Below are 16,982 nucleotides of genomic sequence, written 5' to 3'. Positions count from 1 at the left end.
AATGGGAGTGTCACAAGCCTACATGCCTACATTTTCAGTTCCTAGAAATAAGCTGGCTGGGAACATCCATGGGGCCTCCCTAGAATGGATTCTATTTGTCGTCTTTTCATTATTTAAGCTTTCTTTCTCTTTATCTTTGTCTCTTTCTTCTTTCCTTCTTTCTCTCTCTCCTTCCCTTCTTTCTTTTTTCCCTCTCTTCTTCCTTTCTTTCTTTGTTTCTTTCTTTCTTTCTTTCCTTCCTTCCTTCCTTTTTTCCTTCTCTTTTTTTCTTTCATTCGTTCTTTCTTTCCTTCCTTCCTTCCCTCCCTCTGTCCCTCCCTTCCTTCTTTCTTTCTTTCTTCCTCTCTCTCTCTCTCTTTCTGACAGCATCTTGCTCTGTCACCCAGGCTGGAGTGCAGTACTGTGATCTCTGCTCAGTGCAGCTTTGACCTCCCAGGCTCAAAGGATTCTTCCACCTCAGCCTCCCGAGTAGCTGGGACCATGGGCAGGCAGCACCATGCCCAAATAATCTTTTATTTTCTGACTTTTTGTAAAGACAGTGGGTTTCACTATGTTGTCCAGGCTGGTCTTGAACTCCTAGACTGAAACAATCCACCTGCCTTGGCCTCCCAAAGTGCTGGGATTCCATGCAGGAGCCTCCACCCCAGTCTCATTATTGAAAATTTCAGTGATAAGCTTTGAAAGCTATGTAACAGTGTTATGCATCATTCACAAGACAGATGTTTCCAATACAAGCCTTTTACACATATTGAAAATGAACCACTTTGTCTGTGTGCAGTGACTCACACCTGTAATTCCAGCACTTTGGGAGGCCAAGGAAGGTGGATCATCTGAGTTCAGGAGTTCAAGACCAGCCTGGTGAACATGGTAAAACCCTACCTCTACTAAAATTACAAAGATTAGCCCAGTGCAGTGGTGTGTGCCTGTAGTCCAAGCTACTTGGGAGGCTGAGGCAGGGGGATCACTTGAACCCAGGAGGCAGAAGTTGCAGTGAGCTGACATTATACCACTGCACTCTAGCCTGGGAAATAGGCTAGATTCAAAAAAAAAAAAAAAAGAGAGAGAACTACATTTGATTAGACTTCTTAAGCCCCACCCAGTTAATCCTGAGGTTAACTGATTGAATTAGATATTCATCCATCAAAGTGAAAGATATAGGGATAGGGTGAAAGTCCAGGACTCATTCACTGATTCACTCCACAAACATGGAGCTTTACTGACATGTGCCTTTCATAGTCCTGAGTGTGAGATAGGGAAGGGTTGAATCTCTTCCTGACATTAGACAGAAAGAAAAAAACTTGGAAGAATCTTTGTTGAGGGATCCTTGGCAACACCAAATTTATCAAAATATTTCAGAGTTAAAACAGTTTTACAAAGACAGACATGACAGTCCCTAAGAAAATACAGTAGAAATCTTCATGTATCCAGTGATCACCTGGGTGGTATAATTTACTTGTTTTTGGAGTAGGGGGAGCTGGTGCCCAGGCTGGAGTGCAGTGGCACCATCTGGGATCACTGTAACCTCCACTTCCCAGGTTCAAGTGATTCTCATGCTTCAGCCTTCCATGTAGCTGGGATTACAGGCATGCACCCCCACACCCATGTCTCCATTCAGGTGGAAGAGTTACAGTGAGGATGTGATTCGTTTAAGATTAAGGTCAAAAATCCTCTTTGGTTAAGATTTTTTTTTAATCAGGGTCTTACTCTGTTGCCCAGGCTGGAGTACAGCAATGGTGTGAGCATGGCTCACAGCAGCCTCAATCTTCCAAGCCCAAGTAATTCTCCCACCTCAGCCACTCAAATAACTGGGAATTCAGATGCATGCCACCATGCCCGGCTAATTTTAAAGAAACTTTTTTGGAGAACCCGACCATCTTTGGCTCACAGCTGTAATTCCAGCACTTTGGGAGGCCAAGGCAGGTGGATCACCTGAGTTCAGAATTTTGAGACTAAACTGGCCAGCATGGTGATGCCCCACCTCTACTAAAAATACAAAAATTAGCCAGGCATGGTGGCAGGTGGATGTAATACCAGGTACTCAGGAGGCTGAGGCATGAGAATTACTTGAGCCTGGGAGGCAGAAGTGACAATAAGTCAAGATCATGCCACTGCACTCCAGCCTTGGTAACACAGCAAGACTCCATCTCCCTTAAAAAAAAGAATATTTGGTAGAGTTGCATTTTTGCCGTGTTGCCCAGGTTGGTCTCAAACCCCTGGGCTGAAATGATCCTCCCACCTTGGCCTCCCAAAGTGTTGGGGTTATAGGCATGAGTCACTGCTCCCATCAAGAATTATAAAATAACAAAAAGCAAAGCACAATCCAATTTTTGAAATAAAGACAAAACTGCATTTAGAGGAAAAATTTCAAATCTTCAAGTTGTTCATATGAGAAAAAAAAACAAAAACAGCATATAACTCTATGCCATCTTAGGGTGCACTGTCACCATCCCAGACCGGCTGACTGTATGTCACATGGGAGTGTCCTTACAGAAATTAGTGACTTACCAGATCTGGACTCAGTTTGGAGGGTGCTGAGACCACAGGAAGAACCAAGCAGGAACTCCAGGCTTGAAGATTTTGGGTCTCTTCTGTGAGTCTTTAGAAGCTTTTATTTACCTTTCTAATCACAACTCCCATCCACATCCCTCCAAGTGTCCACTGCTAGCTTCCAATCAAAAAGTGATATCTGATTGGATATCTGAAGCTCTGCCCAGTTAATCCTGATTGGGTTTTGCGCTCTCCACAGATGAATGGATTGTGTCAGATATCCATTCATATCAGATATCCATACTAAATTCGTGAATCATGAAATTGACAGTGTTAGGGAGAGGGTGGAAGTCAAGAATTCATTCATTCAAGGCTTGGGGAGGTAGCTCATGCCTGTAATCCCAGCAATTTGGGAGGCCAAGTTGGGTGAATCACCTGAGGTCAAGTGTTCAAGACCAGCCAGACCAACATGGTGAAACCCCATCTCTTCAAAAATACAAAAATTAGCTGGGGATGATGGCGGGTGCCTGTAATCCAGCTACTCAGGAGGCTGAGGTAAGAGAATTGCTTGAACCCAGGAGGCAATGGTTGCAGTGAGCCAAGATTGCACCGTTACACTCCAGTCTGGGAGACAGAGGGAGACTCTATGGAAAAAAAAAATTCATTCATTCATGAACTCCACGAACACTGATGGAATTTTACTAATATGTGACCTGCATTTCCTGTGTTTGAGGCAGGGAAGTGTTTGATCTGTTCCGGACATTAGACAGAAAAAATACAATCTGAAACTCGTGTTGTTGGGAGATCTTTAGGCCACATCAAAGTTATAGAAATGTTTTATAGTTAAAATAGCTTTATAAAAGCAGAGGAGTCGTCCTTACAAAATCAGAAAAAAACTCCATGTATCGCATGGCCTTGTGGTTTTTATATCACCTAATGTAGCAATTTATTTGCTCATGCTTGTGGAATAGAGGTGCCACTGAGGGTGTGAATGGTCTCAGGGCTTAGGATAAGGCTTCTCTGGAAGAAATTGAAACCATACCTCTAACTTTATAAATTTAATCAATGAAGAAGGGAGGAGGAGAACCAAAAAAAAGAAAACCAAGTTTGCAGCACATTCAGCATTCATCATGAGGTCAGCTTGCTCTCTAACCTGTTCCTCATGGTTGCTGGCAGCCTAGTGTCCAAAAATCATGTAGACCTTAGAATACAATTCTACATAACTGCTCTGCAGACAACAATTTAAGCATTGTAATACATTAATTTTTCATTTGAGATGTTCATTCAGGTTCTGCATATTAGTGAAGCTACTGATGCCAGCTGATCTGAAGGGACCTGCAAGGTGCCAACTCATCAAATAATGCAGTTTTGACATCCTGATGACATCATACCTCTTGCCACCACCAAAATTCACAAACTTTGCAGCCCCTTACTATCCATGATCCCTTGAAAACCCTGAGTAGTCCTTGGGGAGATGAATTTGAGGATGTTCTCCGAGCTTCTCATTCAGCCACCATGTGATCATTAACCTCTATTCCGCAAAACCTGCTGTCTCAGAATATTGGTAAGCTACTGTGCAGCAGGCATAGTCATGTCAAAATTACAAATGGAAGTGAGGGTGGGGGTTGGGCAGGGTTGAGCTGGGTGTTCTAATGGGATCCTGGGAGAGAAGCAAGACTTGGTAAACATGTTGGGGGTTATTGAGTGGATGGAGGAGGAATCTTTCCAACATTGCACTGATGCTCCCTTGGTTTCCATCCTTATGACCAAGGAAGAGTCTTTCAAAACGATTTATGTAATCCTCCTTATTTTTCCTTTCAAAACCTTTGTCTTCCATTACCTCCCTGGATAATCTCACATGTATTCCCATTGCTTTGCTCATTTCATAATAAAAATCTTTTTTTTTTTTTTTTTACAGAGTCTCTTTCTCTGTTAAGCAAACCATATATTTTGTTGCCACACAAGATGAGTAACTTGGTTTTTTGGAGGGAAAATGTCAAAAGGATCCCATTCCTCACCAGCTGGGGGTGATATGAAGGTTATGGTTATTCTTTGTCATATCTGCAACTGTATACTGCCAGTGAAAACCTGCTGGTCACATTGGGCAGGCTTCCAAATTAACCACCTGTGGAAGGTCTTAGGATTGGCTTACATCCTTTTCCTGAGTAAATAATCTGATGGTGAGTTCATGAGTGCCTCAAACTCTTCAAGAAGTGATGAAGGCTTCACCTACGGATGGTGAGAAGGACACTGATTTGATTCTGATCATGAAGATTTGCTGGTTGTCTTGCAAGGAAAATGTTGTAGCCTGTTATGTTGCCATCTAAAGCCAATGATTGTAGCCTCTGTATTATACCTTCCAATGGACAAAACAAATTCAAAAAACAACTCTATTTGAGCCTTGCCAGGTAGATAAAACAAAAACAAAACAACTGAGAAACAAAAACTGATAGGAGGAGCCCCATTCCCTTCTTTTAACCTTCCCCACAAAAGCATTCCAGCTTGTAAGAGACTTTGGGACACACCCACTTTTTCGGTGTGTGTCTTTCAGGTCGATCCTCACATTTAGCTTCCAATAATGCTTTATTAATTATTTCTGCCTCAAAAGCCTTAACTTCCATTGACACCAGGTTGCATGGTAATGGTTTGGATTGGGGTGGGATGAAAAAGTATTTCTATGAATTTTTTAAAGTAATCATCGCATGTTGTCTCCATTGAAGAATGAATAGGGGCCTGGTGCAGTGACTCATGCCTGTAATCCCAGCACTTTAGGAGGCCACGCAGGTGGATCATCAGATTAGGAGATGGAGACCATACTGGCCAAAAGGGTGAAACCCCATCTCTACCAAAAATACAAAAATTAGCTGGGTGTGGTGGTGTGCTCCTGTAATCCCAGCTACTCAGGAGGCTAAGGCAGGAGAATTGCCTGAACCCAGGAGGCTGAGGTTGCAGTGAGCTGAGATTGGCCACTGTACTTTAGCCTGGGCAACACAGTGAGACTCCATCTCAAAACAACAACAACAACAACAAATTAATGAATATGTTCCTTTCCAAACATGCCCCGAGTATTGATGCACCCAATAAATGAAACTATTATTTATTTCATGTTGTAGTGCTATAGAGGCATTCTATTTGCCTCTAGTTTCCAATAAACCAATGTCTAGTTTCAGTAATGTCTGGTTATATGGTAGAGGATAACATGTTCATGTTCAGATTCTATGTCTATGACAATACCTATAGCATTCCAATCTTCATAATGTGTGTCAAACCCAAGAGTTTGATTCTAGGGGGAGTCTGGGACACTACCTAGATTAGACCCAGTTCCACTAATATTTTCTATGTGTAGAGATCAAGTACCAGTAATGAAGTCAACAGTAGTCATAGGCCACCCATTTGCACCTATAACTTCTTCTCAGTGCCAAGACATTTAATTAAGCATCACTGGAAGCCTCCTTCCCCTACTGGAAATAGTCTTTGAAATACTGCATCAAGGTACTGCAGTACTGAGTCATATTGTTACTGAGTGATGGGCTGGCTCTCCTAAGTGCATAGAAGCCAATACTGTGACACCATCTTTTGAGAAAAAGAAAAAAGTTTAGGAGGGCGTGTTGTCTCACACCTGTAATCCCAGCACATTGGGAGTCCAAGTCATGGGGATCGCGAGGTCAGGGGTTTGGGATCAGTCTGGCCAATGTGGTGAAACCTCATCTCTACTAATAATACAAAAATTGGGCCGGGTGTGGTGGCTCACACCTGTAATCGCAGCACTTTGGGAGCCCGAGGCGGGTGGATCACATGGTCAGGAGTCCGAGGCCAGCCTGGCCAATGTGGTGAAACCCTGTCTCTACTAAAAATACAAAAAGTAGCTGGGCATGGTGGTGGGCACCTGTAAGCCCAGCTTCTTGAGAGGCTGAGGCAGGAGAATCATTTGAACCCAGGAGGCAGGGGTTTCAGTGAGCCCAGATAGCACCACTGTAATCCTGTCTGGGCAACAGAGACTCCGTCTTAAAAAAAAAAAAAAAAAAGTAATCCAGTCTTCTTTGTTAGTTTAGTTAATTTTAGTTTCAAGATACCATTTGTTCACTCAACCTTTGTAGAATACCAAGGATAATGAAGTTAATGGTAGTGTCATTGGATCTGTAAAATCTTATCTGTGTGATAACCTGCCCAGCAAATTGAGTTCTCCTACCATTGGAGACTTCTCCAGAGATGCCCCAGAAAGGAAACACATTTTATAATCATTTATTCACTATGACTGTGGCATCAGCCTTTCTATAAAAGGAAGCTATAACCCATCCTGCAAACGGACACACAATCACAAGAACTGTAGCCTATTTACAGGGCTCACTGGCATCATTGGTCCATGACATTCCCCTTTCTTGCAATTATATGTGTGTATGTCTATCTATTCATATCTATATCTATATCTATTTCCTTTTATTACCATGATTCACTTCTACTCTCCTTTCCATAGACAGCCATTCTACTCTTTGACCTAGCCTTGAATTTACATGTGACCTCATAGAATATAAGTATATGGAAAGTATATAGAATAAATACTTGCATTTTATATGTGTATTTATTTTAATCCACATATGTGTTATAGTGTATGATGCTACACAAGAGGGCCTCATAATTAATTGTCCAGTCCCGGACACTTTGGAGAGTGAATGGACAGTCTGTTATAATTATTATTGTTAATAATTTTGTGGAGATGGAGTCTTGCTCTGTCACCAGGCTGCTGGAGTGCAATGGTGCTATCTCTACTCTTTGCAACCTCCACCTCCCAGGTTCAATTAATTTTCCTGTGTTAGCCTCCCAAGTACCTGGGATTACAGGTGCCTGCCACCATGCCCAGCTACTTTTTGTATTTTTAGTAGAGATAGGGTTTTACCATCTTAGCCAGGCTGGTCTTGAACTCCTGACCTCAGGTGATTCACCCGCCTCGGCCTCCCAAAATGCTGGGATTATGGGCATGAGCCACCTTGCCCAGCCTTGTTATAATTGAGATTTTCAGAACAACAAGGGTGTATGAAGTCTTATAATCACCTAAACTATAGACCTTGGTTTCTTACCTAAGTTTTTAACTAATTTATTTTTCAAGTATAATAACAATAAAAGTATTATTGCTTGCCCTATGTCAAATACAGCTTGAAGTACTGAAATAAATTAACTGATAGTACTCTGTGAAGTCAATATTGTGATTATCCCATTTAATGGGTGAGTGAGCTAAAACACAGAGAGGTTAAGAAAGTTGGATAAGATCACACAGCCATTGGCCACTGAGACAGTTTTGAACTTAAATTAATCAACATGGATCTGGAGTCTTTACTACTGAACAAAATACCTAAGTGCCTGTAAATCCTAAGTTGCTGAGGGTCTTACCTTGTTTCATATCTCAGTAGGAAGGGAGTTAATGTTTATCCATTACATCTGATGTTTAATGCAAGTTTTTTAACATATAACATTTCATTTTCCAAAATATGTTATGATAAATTTAATTTGATTTTTCTGCAATTCTTTGTTTTTTTTTTTTGTTTTTTTTTTGAGACAGAGTCTCACTCTTGTTGTCCAGGCTGGAGTGCAGTGGCATGATCCTGGCTCATTGCAATCTCAGTCTCCGAGATTCAAGCGATTTTCCTGCCACAGCCTCCCGAGTAGCTGGGATTACAGGCAAGCACCACAACGCCCAGCTAATTTTTTTTGTATTTTTAGTAGAGATGAGGTTTCACCAGGTTGGTCAGGCTGGTCTCAAACTCCTGACCTCAGGCGATCCACTCGCCTCGGTCTCCCAAAGTGCTGGGTTTACAGGTGTGAGTCACTGTGCCTAGTCAATTTTTATGCAATTCTTTTCTGCATTTTGTAGGAACATTGCTTTGCCCCGATAAGTTTGCCAGTGTGGTGAATTACACTTAGATTTTTTCTGTGATTGTCTGGCATTCCCAGAATGGCCATTATATATGACTTTCTAATGCACTGTTGCATTTAGGGAGCTGGTATTTTATTAAGAACTTTTGCTGGCCAGGCGCAGTGGCTCATGCCTTTAATCCTAGCACTTAGGGAGGCCGAGGCGGGCGGACCACCTGAGGTCAGGAGTTGGAGACTAGCCTGGCCAACATGAAGAAACTCTGCCTCTACTAAAAATACAAAAATTAGCTGGATGTGGTGGCGTGTGCCTGTATTCCCAGCGACTCGGGAGGCTGAAGCAGGAGAATCCCTTGAATCTGGGAAGCAGAGGTTGCAGTGAGCCGAGATTGTGCCACTGCACTCCAGCCTGGGTGACAGAGTGAGACTCTGTCTCCAAAAAAAAAAATAAATAAAATAAAATAAAACTTTCATCAAATAAGTTTTAAATTTAATTTCCTTCTAATATCCTTATTCATTTTTAAAATATAGGTTACAGCTCTCTCATGAAATGAATTATACAGCTTTCCATATTGGCCTTTCTTTCTGGAACATCTTATATAAGACAGAAAATACCGGCTGGGTAAAGTGGCTCATGCCTGTAATACCGGCATTTTGAGAGACTGAGGCGGGCTGATCATTTCAGGTCAGGAATTTGAGACCAGCCTAGTCAACATGGTGAAACCCCTTCTGTAGTAAAAATGCAAAAATTAACCGCGAGTGGTGGTGGGTGCTTGTAATCTCAGCTACTCAGGAGACTGAGGCAGGAGAATCACTTGGGTCTGGGAGGCGGAGGTTGCAGTGAGCAGAGATTGTGCCATTGCATTTTAACGTGGGCGACAGAGCAAGACTCTATCTCAAAAGAAAAACAAAAACAAACAAACAAAAATAACTGGGAGTGTGGAAAAAAATCACCTGGAAATTATCTGAGCCTAGAGATTTGAGGGAGTGAGGTCTCTGGTTAGAATTTATTTATTGATTTTTTTGAGACAGAGTCTCACTCGGTTGCCCAGGTTGGTATGCAGTGGCGGGATCTCGGCTCACTGCCACCTCCGTCTCCTGGATTCAAGTGATTCTCCTGTCTCAGTCTCCCGAGTAGCTGGGATTACAGGCATGTAATTTGATTTTTGTATTTTTAGTAGAGTTGTGGTTTCACCATGTTGGCCGGGTGTGTCTCAAACTCCTGACTTCAAGTGATCCTCCCACCTCGGCCTCCCAAAGTGCTGGGATTACAAGCATGAGCCACCATGCTCAGCCAATATATAACAAATTCAAGAAAGTGGTTTTGTCTGGGCAGAAAGTAAGAGACGAGACTCCAGGAATAAGGGAGGGTCACCGAGGAAGACTCATCTGGAAGGTGATTCATCTGGGGAAATTCAAACAAATATGGTAAAACATTAACACTAAAGGTGGGTGTGAGTAAGTTTGTGTTTTATGTGTTACTCAGTATACTTTTCTGTGTATTTGGAATGTAGTGAAAATTATCCTGAGAATATAGGAGAGACTAAGACATCATGATTGGAATGTGCAGAATTTTTTTTTTTTTTTTTTGTGAGAGAGGTTCTCACTTTGTCACCCAGACTGGAGTGCCATGGCACTATCTTGCCTCACTGCAGCCTTGACCTCCTGGGTTCAAGCCATCCTCCAGCCTCAGCTCCCTAAGTACCTGGGACTACAGGTGTGCACCACCACAGCTGGCAAATTTTTTGTAGAGATCAGATTTCACCATGTTTCCCAGGCTGGTCTTGAACTCCTGAGCTCAAGGAATCTGCCTGCCTTGGCCTCACAAAGTACTAATATTACAGGGGTGAGTCACTGTGCCCAGCCCAGAACAGTTGGGAGAAATTCTACTGGAAATGGGAAGAAATGAATGTTAGCTAGAGACTCCTATGACAGCCAGCACAGTTTTTCTTTCTTTTCCTTTTGCTTCATTTTCAAAATGAAAGATTGTGAAGGGCCTGGTCATAAGCTGATGAAAATGATTTATCAGAGACAAGAAAATTGATGATCCAGAAGAGATGGGATAAATAGAGGGAAAGCTTTGAGAAGCCAAAGAGAAACTTTACTGTCTACAATGACTTTTAGTACCAATGGTCTGTAATGGTAAAATAAATGTACATAAACAGGCAAAGATTAAAGCTTGCACTATTCATTTTATAAACTAGTCTATGTCAGCTAATTAGAATGAGGACAAATCTTTAAGATTTACGCTTAAGTGGGAAAAATTGAGATGATCAATACGACAGTAAAACACTGTTTCTATGAGGAAAGATAAAACCAGACATCATCCGTCCAGGTGCTGTGGCTCTACTACAAATATGAAATTAGCCACGAGTGGTGGTACATGCCTGTAATTCCAGCTACTCTGGAGGCTGACGTGGGAGAATAGCTTGAACCCAGGAGGTGGAGGTTGCAGTGAGCCGAGATCTCACCATTGCGCTCCAGCCAGGGCAGCAAGAGTGAAATTCTGTCTCAATAAAAAAAATGAAAAAACAAACAAATAAAAACAAGAAACAAATAAAAACAAGAAACAAAAAAACCCAGACAGCTCTATGTGCACATAAGGATGGTTAGGAAGACATGGAAGAGTCTGGAAGAAGGCACACTAAACTGAACTATCTGGAGAGGGGGTAGGGATGGAGGGAAAGTTCAGAGGAGACATTTGTTGTCTGTATTAGTGGATTGTCTTATGTTGAGAGCCCTGTCTGTATTAGTTGCTGGGAAGAGGGGATGTATGAGAAACAAATGAAGTTGCCCACATGTACTTCTTCTGATTGCTGGACTTCACGATACACAGGGAGTGACCACAGCATCACCACAGCTCTGTCTTTCATATCCAACTTATTTACATAATTGGTAGCCTGCTAATGTTGACGTCCCCAAATTGACAAATTAGTGGCTGTGAACTGATATTGGTCTATGTGCCATGTGGTCAACAGCATTTGCTAGCACATATCAGGCTCCATGCTCACCTGCAGGACCACAGGGTGACAGAGACAGAGTCCATACCCTTTTTTTTTTCTTTTTTGAGATGGAGTTTTACTCTTGTCACCCAGGCTGGAGTGCAATGGCATAATCTCGGCTCACTGCAACCTCCACCTCCCAGGATCAAGTGATTCTCCTGCCTCACCCCATCTCTACTAGAAATACAAAAATTACCCAGGCGTGGTGGTATGTGCCTGTAATCTCAGCTACTTGGGAGGCTGAGGCAGAAGAATCACTTGAACCCAGGAGGTGGAGGTTGCAGTGAGCTGACATCACACCACTGCTCTCCAGCCTGGGTGACAGAGCAAGACTCCGTCTCAGAAAAAAAAAAAAGAAAAGGAAAAGAAAAAAAAAAAAACGTGGTTTCACCATGTTGACCAGGCTGGTCTCTAACTCCTGAACTCAGGTAATCCTCCTGCCTCAGTCTCCCAATGTGCTGGGATTACAGGCATGAGCCACTGCTCCCAGCCTAGTCCCTAACCTTTAAGAGGAAATGTCTGTCTAGCAGATGAGATTGTCCAGGAAAAAAAATTCTGAAATACCCACAGTGCTTTATCCAGTAATCATCCTAGCTGAAATTTACCTAAATGAGTAAACCTGCCCAAAGATGTTTTTGCCAGCTTTATTCATAATTGCCAAAACTTAGAAGCAACCAAGATGCCCTCCAATAGTGAATAGATAAAAACAGTGATTCGTCCAATCAATAGAAGATTATCAAGCCCTGAAGTGACATGGAGAATCCCTAAATGCATGTTATGATACAAGCTAAAGGAAGCCAATGTGAAAAGATGACATCCCGTAAGACATTCTGGAAAAGGCAAGACCATGGGCACAGCAGAAAGCCCAGTGGTTGTCAGGGGTTTGGGGTACCGTGGGATGAATAGGCAGAGCTGAGAGGTTTTTTAGGGAAGTGGAATTACTCTGCATGATGCTACAATGATGGAAACGTGTCATTATCCATTTATCAAAACCCATAGAATGGTCCCAGCCTGGTGGCTCATGCCTATAATCTCAACACTTTGGAGGCCAAGGCAGGAGGATCAGCTGAGGTCAGGAGTTCAAGACCAGCCTGGCCAACATGGTGAAACCACATCTCTACTAAAAATACAGCATTAGCCGGGCATGGTGGTACGTGTCTATAATCCCAGCTACTCAGGTGGCGGAGACAGGAGAATCACGTGAACACAAGAGGTGGAGGTTGCAGTGAGCCAAGATCACACCATTGCACTCTATAGCCTGGGCAAAAAGAGTGAAACTCCATTAAAAAAAAAAAGAAAGTAATATTTTACAAGTGTTATATGCCTCTATGACTTTCATATTTAGATAAAAGGGAATATGATGTCTTTACTGGTGACAGTTAGTTTAATTCAGCAAGGGCCGCTACCCACCATGAGGGAAGACATGGGTTGGCAATGCCCTGAGGCTCCTGCTCATGCACAGTGTGGGCCATCCCTTCCAGGGCAGGGGCCACACCTTTTGCAGTGAAATCCTTTCCTGGCACAGGTAATGGTCAGAAATTGAGGGTTCTGGATCCACTCATTAAGAGTGAGCAGGGTCTCAGCATCTGGATTGAAGTGAGGGCCCCTGAGAAGAAGGGGCTTAACTTCAGAGTCTGACACCCACTGGTCACTTAGAATGATCCAGGCCCTGTGTGTCCACCTAGTATTGTGTGTCAACTTTCTGAACACTCACATAAAGAAGCAAGGTGGTAACACACACTCAGAGGGAAGTAAAGAATAGGAGGAGCTGATCATCATGATTTCATTTTCATGCCATGAGTTCCTGGGGCCAAACTTCATTGATCAGACAACACAGTGCTTTTTTCAGTGCATTTTTCTCTCCGTAAAATCAACTGTAGATTACTCAGGTTTAAAGTGAAGAAAAATCGAGGCTGGGTGTGGTGACATATGCCTGTAATCCCAGCTGCTGTTTGAGGTGGGAGAATTGCTTTATCGAAGGACATGGAGGTTGCAGTGAGCCAAGATGGTGCCACTGCACTCCAGCCTAGGCAGGAGAGGGAAACTCCATCTCAAAAAAAAAAAAAAAGAGTGGCTACATGGCTACATTTTGAATAGAGGATCTTAGAGGATGTTTGATTTAAGAAGGAAAGATTCCTATGAAAATAGAAGTATAAATTGGAACCTTTTGTGTTAATGCAAACCAAAAGCAAGTCTTCATCAGTGAAAGGAAGTCACAGGGTGTCTTATTCTGTCATCTTGGGAAAGTGATTTCCTAACACCATCTACCTCTAGAAGAGGATTTCCCATGGAAATACTTAAATGTAACTCACCTGATAGAATCCCTTCAAATGAGGCTCAAGGACAGTTTTCCTCTGTTTTTGTTTGTAAAAATCATTAGCTCCAGGTTCTGGGTCGTGGAAGGTCTGATCATCATCAGTAGATAGTTCATGGAAAGTCTCCTTGCCTGGGTGACAGTGTGAGACCCCGTCTCAAAAAAAAAAAAAAAAAAGAAGAAAAAAAGAATGTCCTCTAATGCGAACAGTGTCTGAGCCAAAAGGGTTTGGTCCAACAGAGACCTGGTGCAAGAGTAGAGTCTTCATTCTAAAGGCCTGACAGTTTCAAAGGTGGCAGGCAACTCGAGCAGGGTTTCCTTGTTTACAACAAACTGAATTTGAGTTTTAATAGTAAGGGGAGCTCCCCTTGCTCTTATCCTTTCAGCTGTTTTAGCTGCAAACACTTTATTATCCTTTGCATTCTTTTCTTTGAGAACTGGATATTTTATGTTCTAAAACTCTCTTAAAATGTTCACCTATGGTGACCAATTCAGCCATATCAGTAACTTCTTTTTTTTGTGGGGGGAAACAGTGTCTCCCTCTGTCGCCCAGGCTGGAGCGCAGTAGCGCAATCTTGGCTCACTGCAAACTCTGCCGCCTGAGTTCAAGAGATTCTCCAAATCTCCTGCCTCAGCCTCCTGAGTAGCTGGGACCACAGGCATGTGTCACCATGCCCAGCATATTTTTGCATTTTTAGTAGAAATGGGGTGTCACTATGTTGATCAGGCTGCTCTCAAACTCTTGACCTCAAGATCTGCCTGCCTCGGCCTCCCAAAATGCTGGGATTACAGGTGTGAGCCACTGTGCCTGGCCTTTTGTATTATTAGTTGAGATGGGATTTCACCATATTAGTCAAGCTGGTGGCCGAGGGAGATCCTGTCTCAGAAAAATAAATAAATAAATAAATAAATAACAATGGACCAGTCAATCTTTCGTGGGAAGGCAGTGGGGATTGCTACATATTTCGGGTCATCCCTGGAAGAAGCTTTTGAGGGGATGATAATACTTTCCTCAGGCTTTTTACACCCTGCTGTAGTCAATCATTTTTAGGCTTCTCAGGTCCTAATACATGTGTGTCAACTGATACAAATCAGGTAACCCAGAGTCACAGCCTCCCGTGAGGATTCTAATTTACTCCATAGATCAGGTGCAGTAACTCACATCTGTAATCCCAGCACTTTGAGAGGCTGAGGTGGGAGGATCACTTGAGGCCAGGAGTTCAAAACCAACCTGGGCAACATTGCAAGACCCTGTCTCTGAAAATAGAAAAACCAACAGAGAATAATGCCAAGGAGAATATGGAGAAATAAGAACCCTGGTACACCATTGGTAGTTATGTAAATTAGTACAACTACTATGAAAAACAATATGGAGTTTCCTCCAAAAAATAAACATAGAATTACTATATGAACCATAAATTTCCCTGCTGGATATATATCCAAAAGAATAAAGAAATATATCCAAGAGATATCTGCACTTCCATATTATTTTTATTTTTCTTTATTTCTTTTTATTTTTGTGAGACTGAGTTTTTACTCTTGTTGCACAGGCTGGAGTGCAGTGGTGTGATCTTAGCTCATTGCAACCTCTGCCTTCTGGGTTCAAGTGATTCTCCTCCCTCAGCCTCCCAAGTAGCTGGGATTACAGGTTTGTGTCACCATGTCTGGCTAATTTTGTATTTTTAGTAGAAATGGAGTTTCATCATGCTGGGCAGCTGGTCTCTAACTCCTGACCTCAAGTGATCCACCTGCCTTGGCCTCCCAAAGTTCTGGGATTATGGGTGTGAGCCACTGCACCTGGCCTGCACTCACATATTTATTACAGCACTATCCATAATAGCCAAAATATGGAAACAACCTAAGTGCCCATCAACAGATAAATGGATCAAGAAAATGTGGTAAATATACACAATAGAATATCATTCAGCCATAAACATGAATGAAATCCTGTCATCTGCAACAACATGGATGGAACTGGAGGGCATCATTTTAAGTGAAGTAAGCCAGATATAGAAATACAAACATGGCATGTTCTCACACATATTTAGGGATTAAAAAACATGAAACTTAAAAATAGAAAGTAGAATGATGGTTATCAGAAGCTAGGAAGGATAATGGGAAACAAGAATAAGAAGGGCGTGGTGGCTCATGCCTGTAATCCCAGCACTTTGGGAGACCAAGATGGGTGGATCACGAGGTCAGAAGATTGAGACCATCCTGGCTAATACAGTGAAACCCCGTCTCTACTAAAAACACAAAAAATTAGCTGGATGTGGTGGCAAGCACCTGTAGTCCCAGCTACTCAGAGGCTGAGGCAGGAGAATGGCATGAACCGAGGAGGTGGAGTTTTCAGTGAGGTGAGATCTCACTACTGCACTCCAGCCTGGGTGACAGAGCAAGACTCCATCTCAAAAAAAAAAAAAACAGAAACATAAAAAGAAGGGGATGTTTAATGGGTACAAAAATGCAGTTAGGTAGGAATAAGATCTAGAGTTCAGTAGCACCATAGGGCAACTCATGTTGACAATAGTTCATAGTAAATTTCTATATAATTAAAACAATGGAATTGGAATGTTGCTAACACAAAGAAATGATAAATTCTTGAGATGGTGAAAACCTGCGTTACCCTGATTTGCACATTACACATTTTACGCTTGTATCAGAATATCAGGCCAGGTGCTGTGGCTCATGTCTATAAACCCAGCACTTTGGAAGGCTGAGGCGGGTGGATTACCTGAGGTCAGGAGTTCAAGACCAGCTTGAAAAACCTGGTGAAACCCCATCTCCACTTAAAATACAAAAATTAGCTGGGTGTGGTGATGGGCTCCTGTAGTCCCAGCTACTGAGGAAGCTGAGGCAGGAGAATTTCTTGAACCCAAAAGGCAGAGGTTTCAGTGAGCCAAGATTGTGCCATTGCACTCCAGCCTGGGTGACAGAGGGAGACTCCATCTCACACAAAAAAAAGAACATCAGATGTACCCTGTAAATATGCAAGAGATTTATATATCCACAATAATTTTGAAATTAGAGAAATAGTAAGACTAGGCACGGTGGCTCATGCATGTAATTCCAGCATTTTGGGTGGCCAAGACAGGAGGAACACTTAAGTCTAGGAGTTTGAGATCAACCGGGTCAACACAGTGAGCCCTGGTTCACCTCAGTGAACCATCAGAGAGCTTCCTAGCCCACAGGGAGCAAGTTCCAAAGAGATTCTCAAGGCAGTGCGGGAATGCTGCTTACAGGTCAGTGTCCTGGTCTCTTGTGTTTCTTGATAATGAGAGAAGGGAGATGTTATAGGACGATACCTCATTGGT

Source organism: Pongo abelii, chromosome 1 (assembly GCF_028885655.2).
Source record: "Pongo abelii isolate AG06213 chromosome 1, NHGRI_mPonAbe1-v2.0_pri, whole genome shotgun sequence".
NCBI lineage: Eukaryota > Metazoa > Chordata > Mammalia > Primates > Hominidae > Pongo > Pongo abelii.
The sequence above is the reverse complement of the archived record's forward strand: the minus strand, read 5'-3'. Positions refer to the sequence as shown.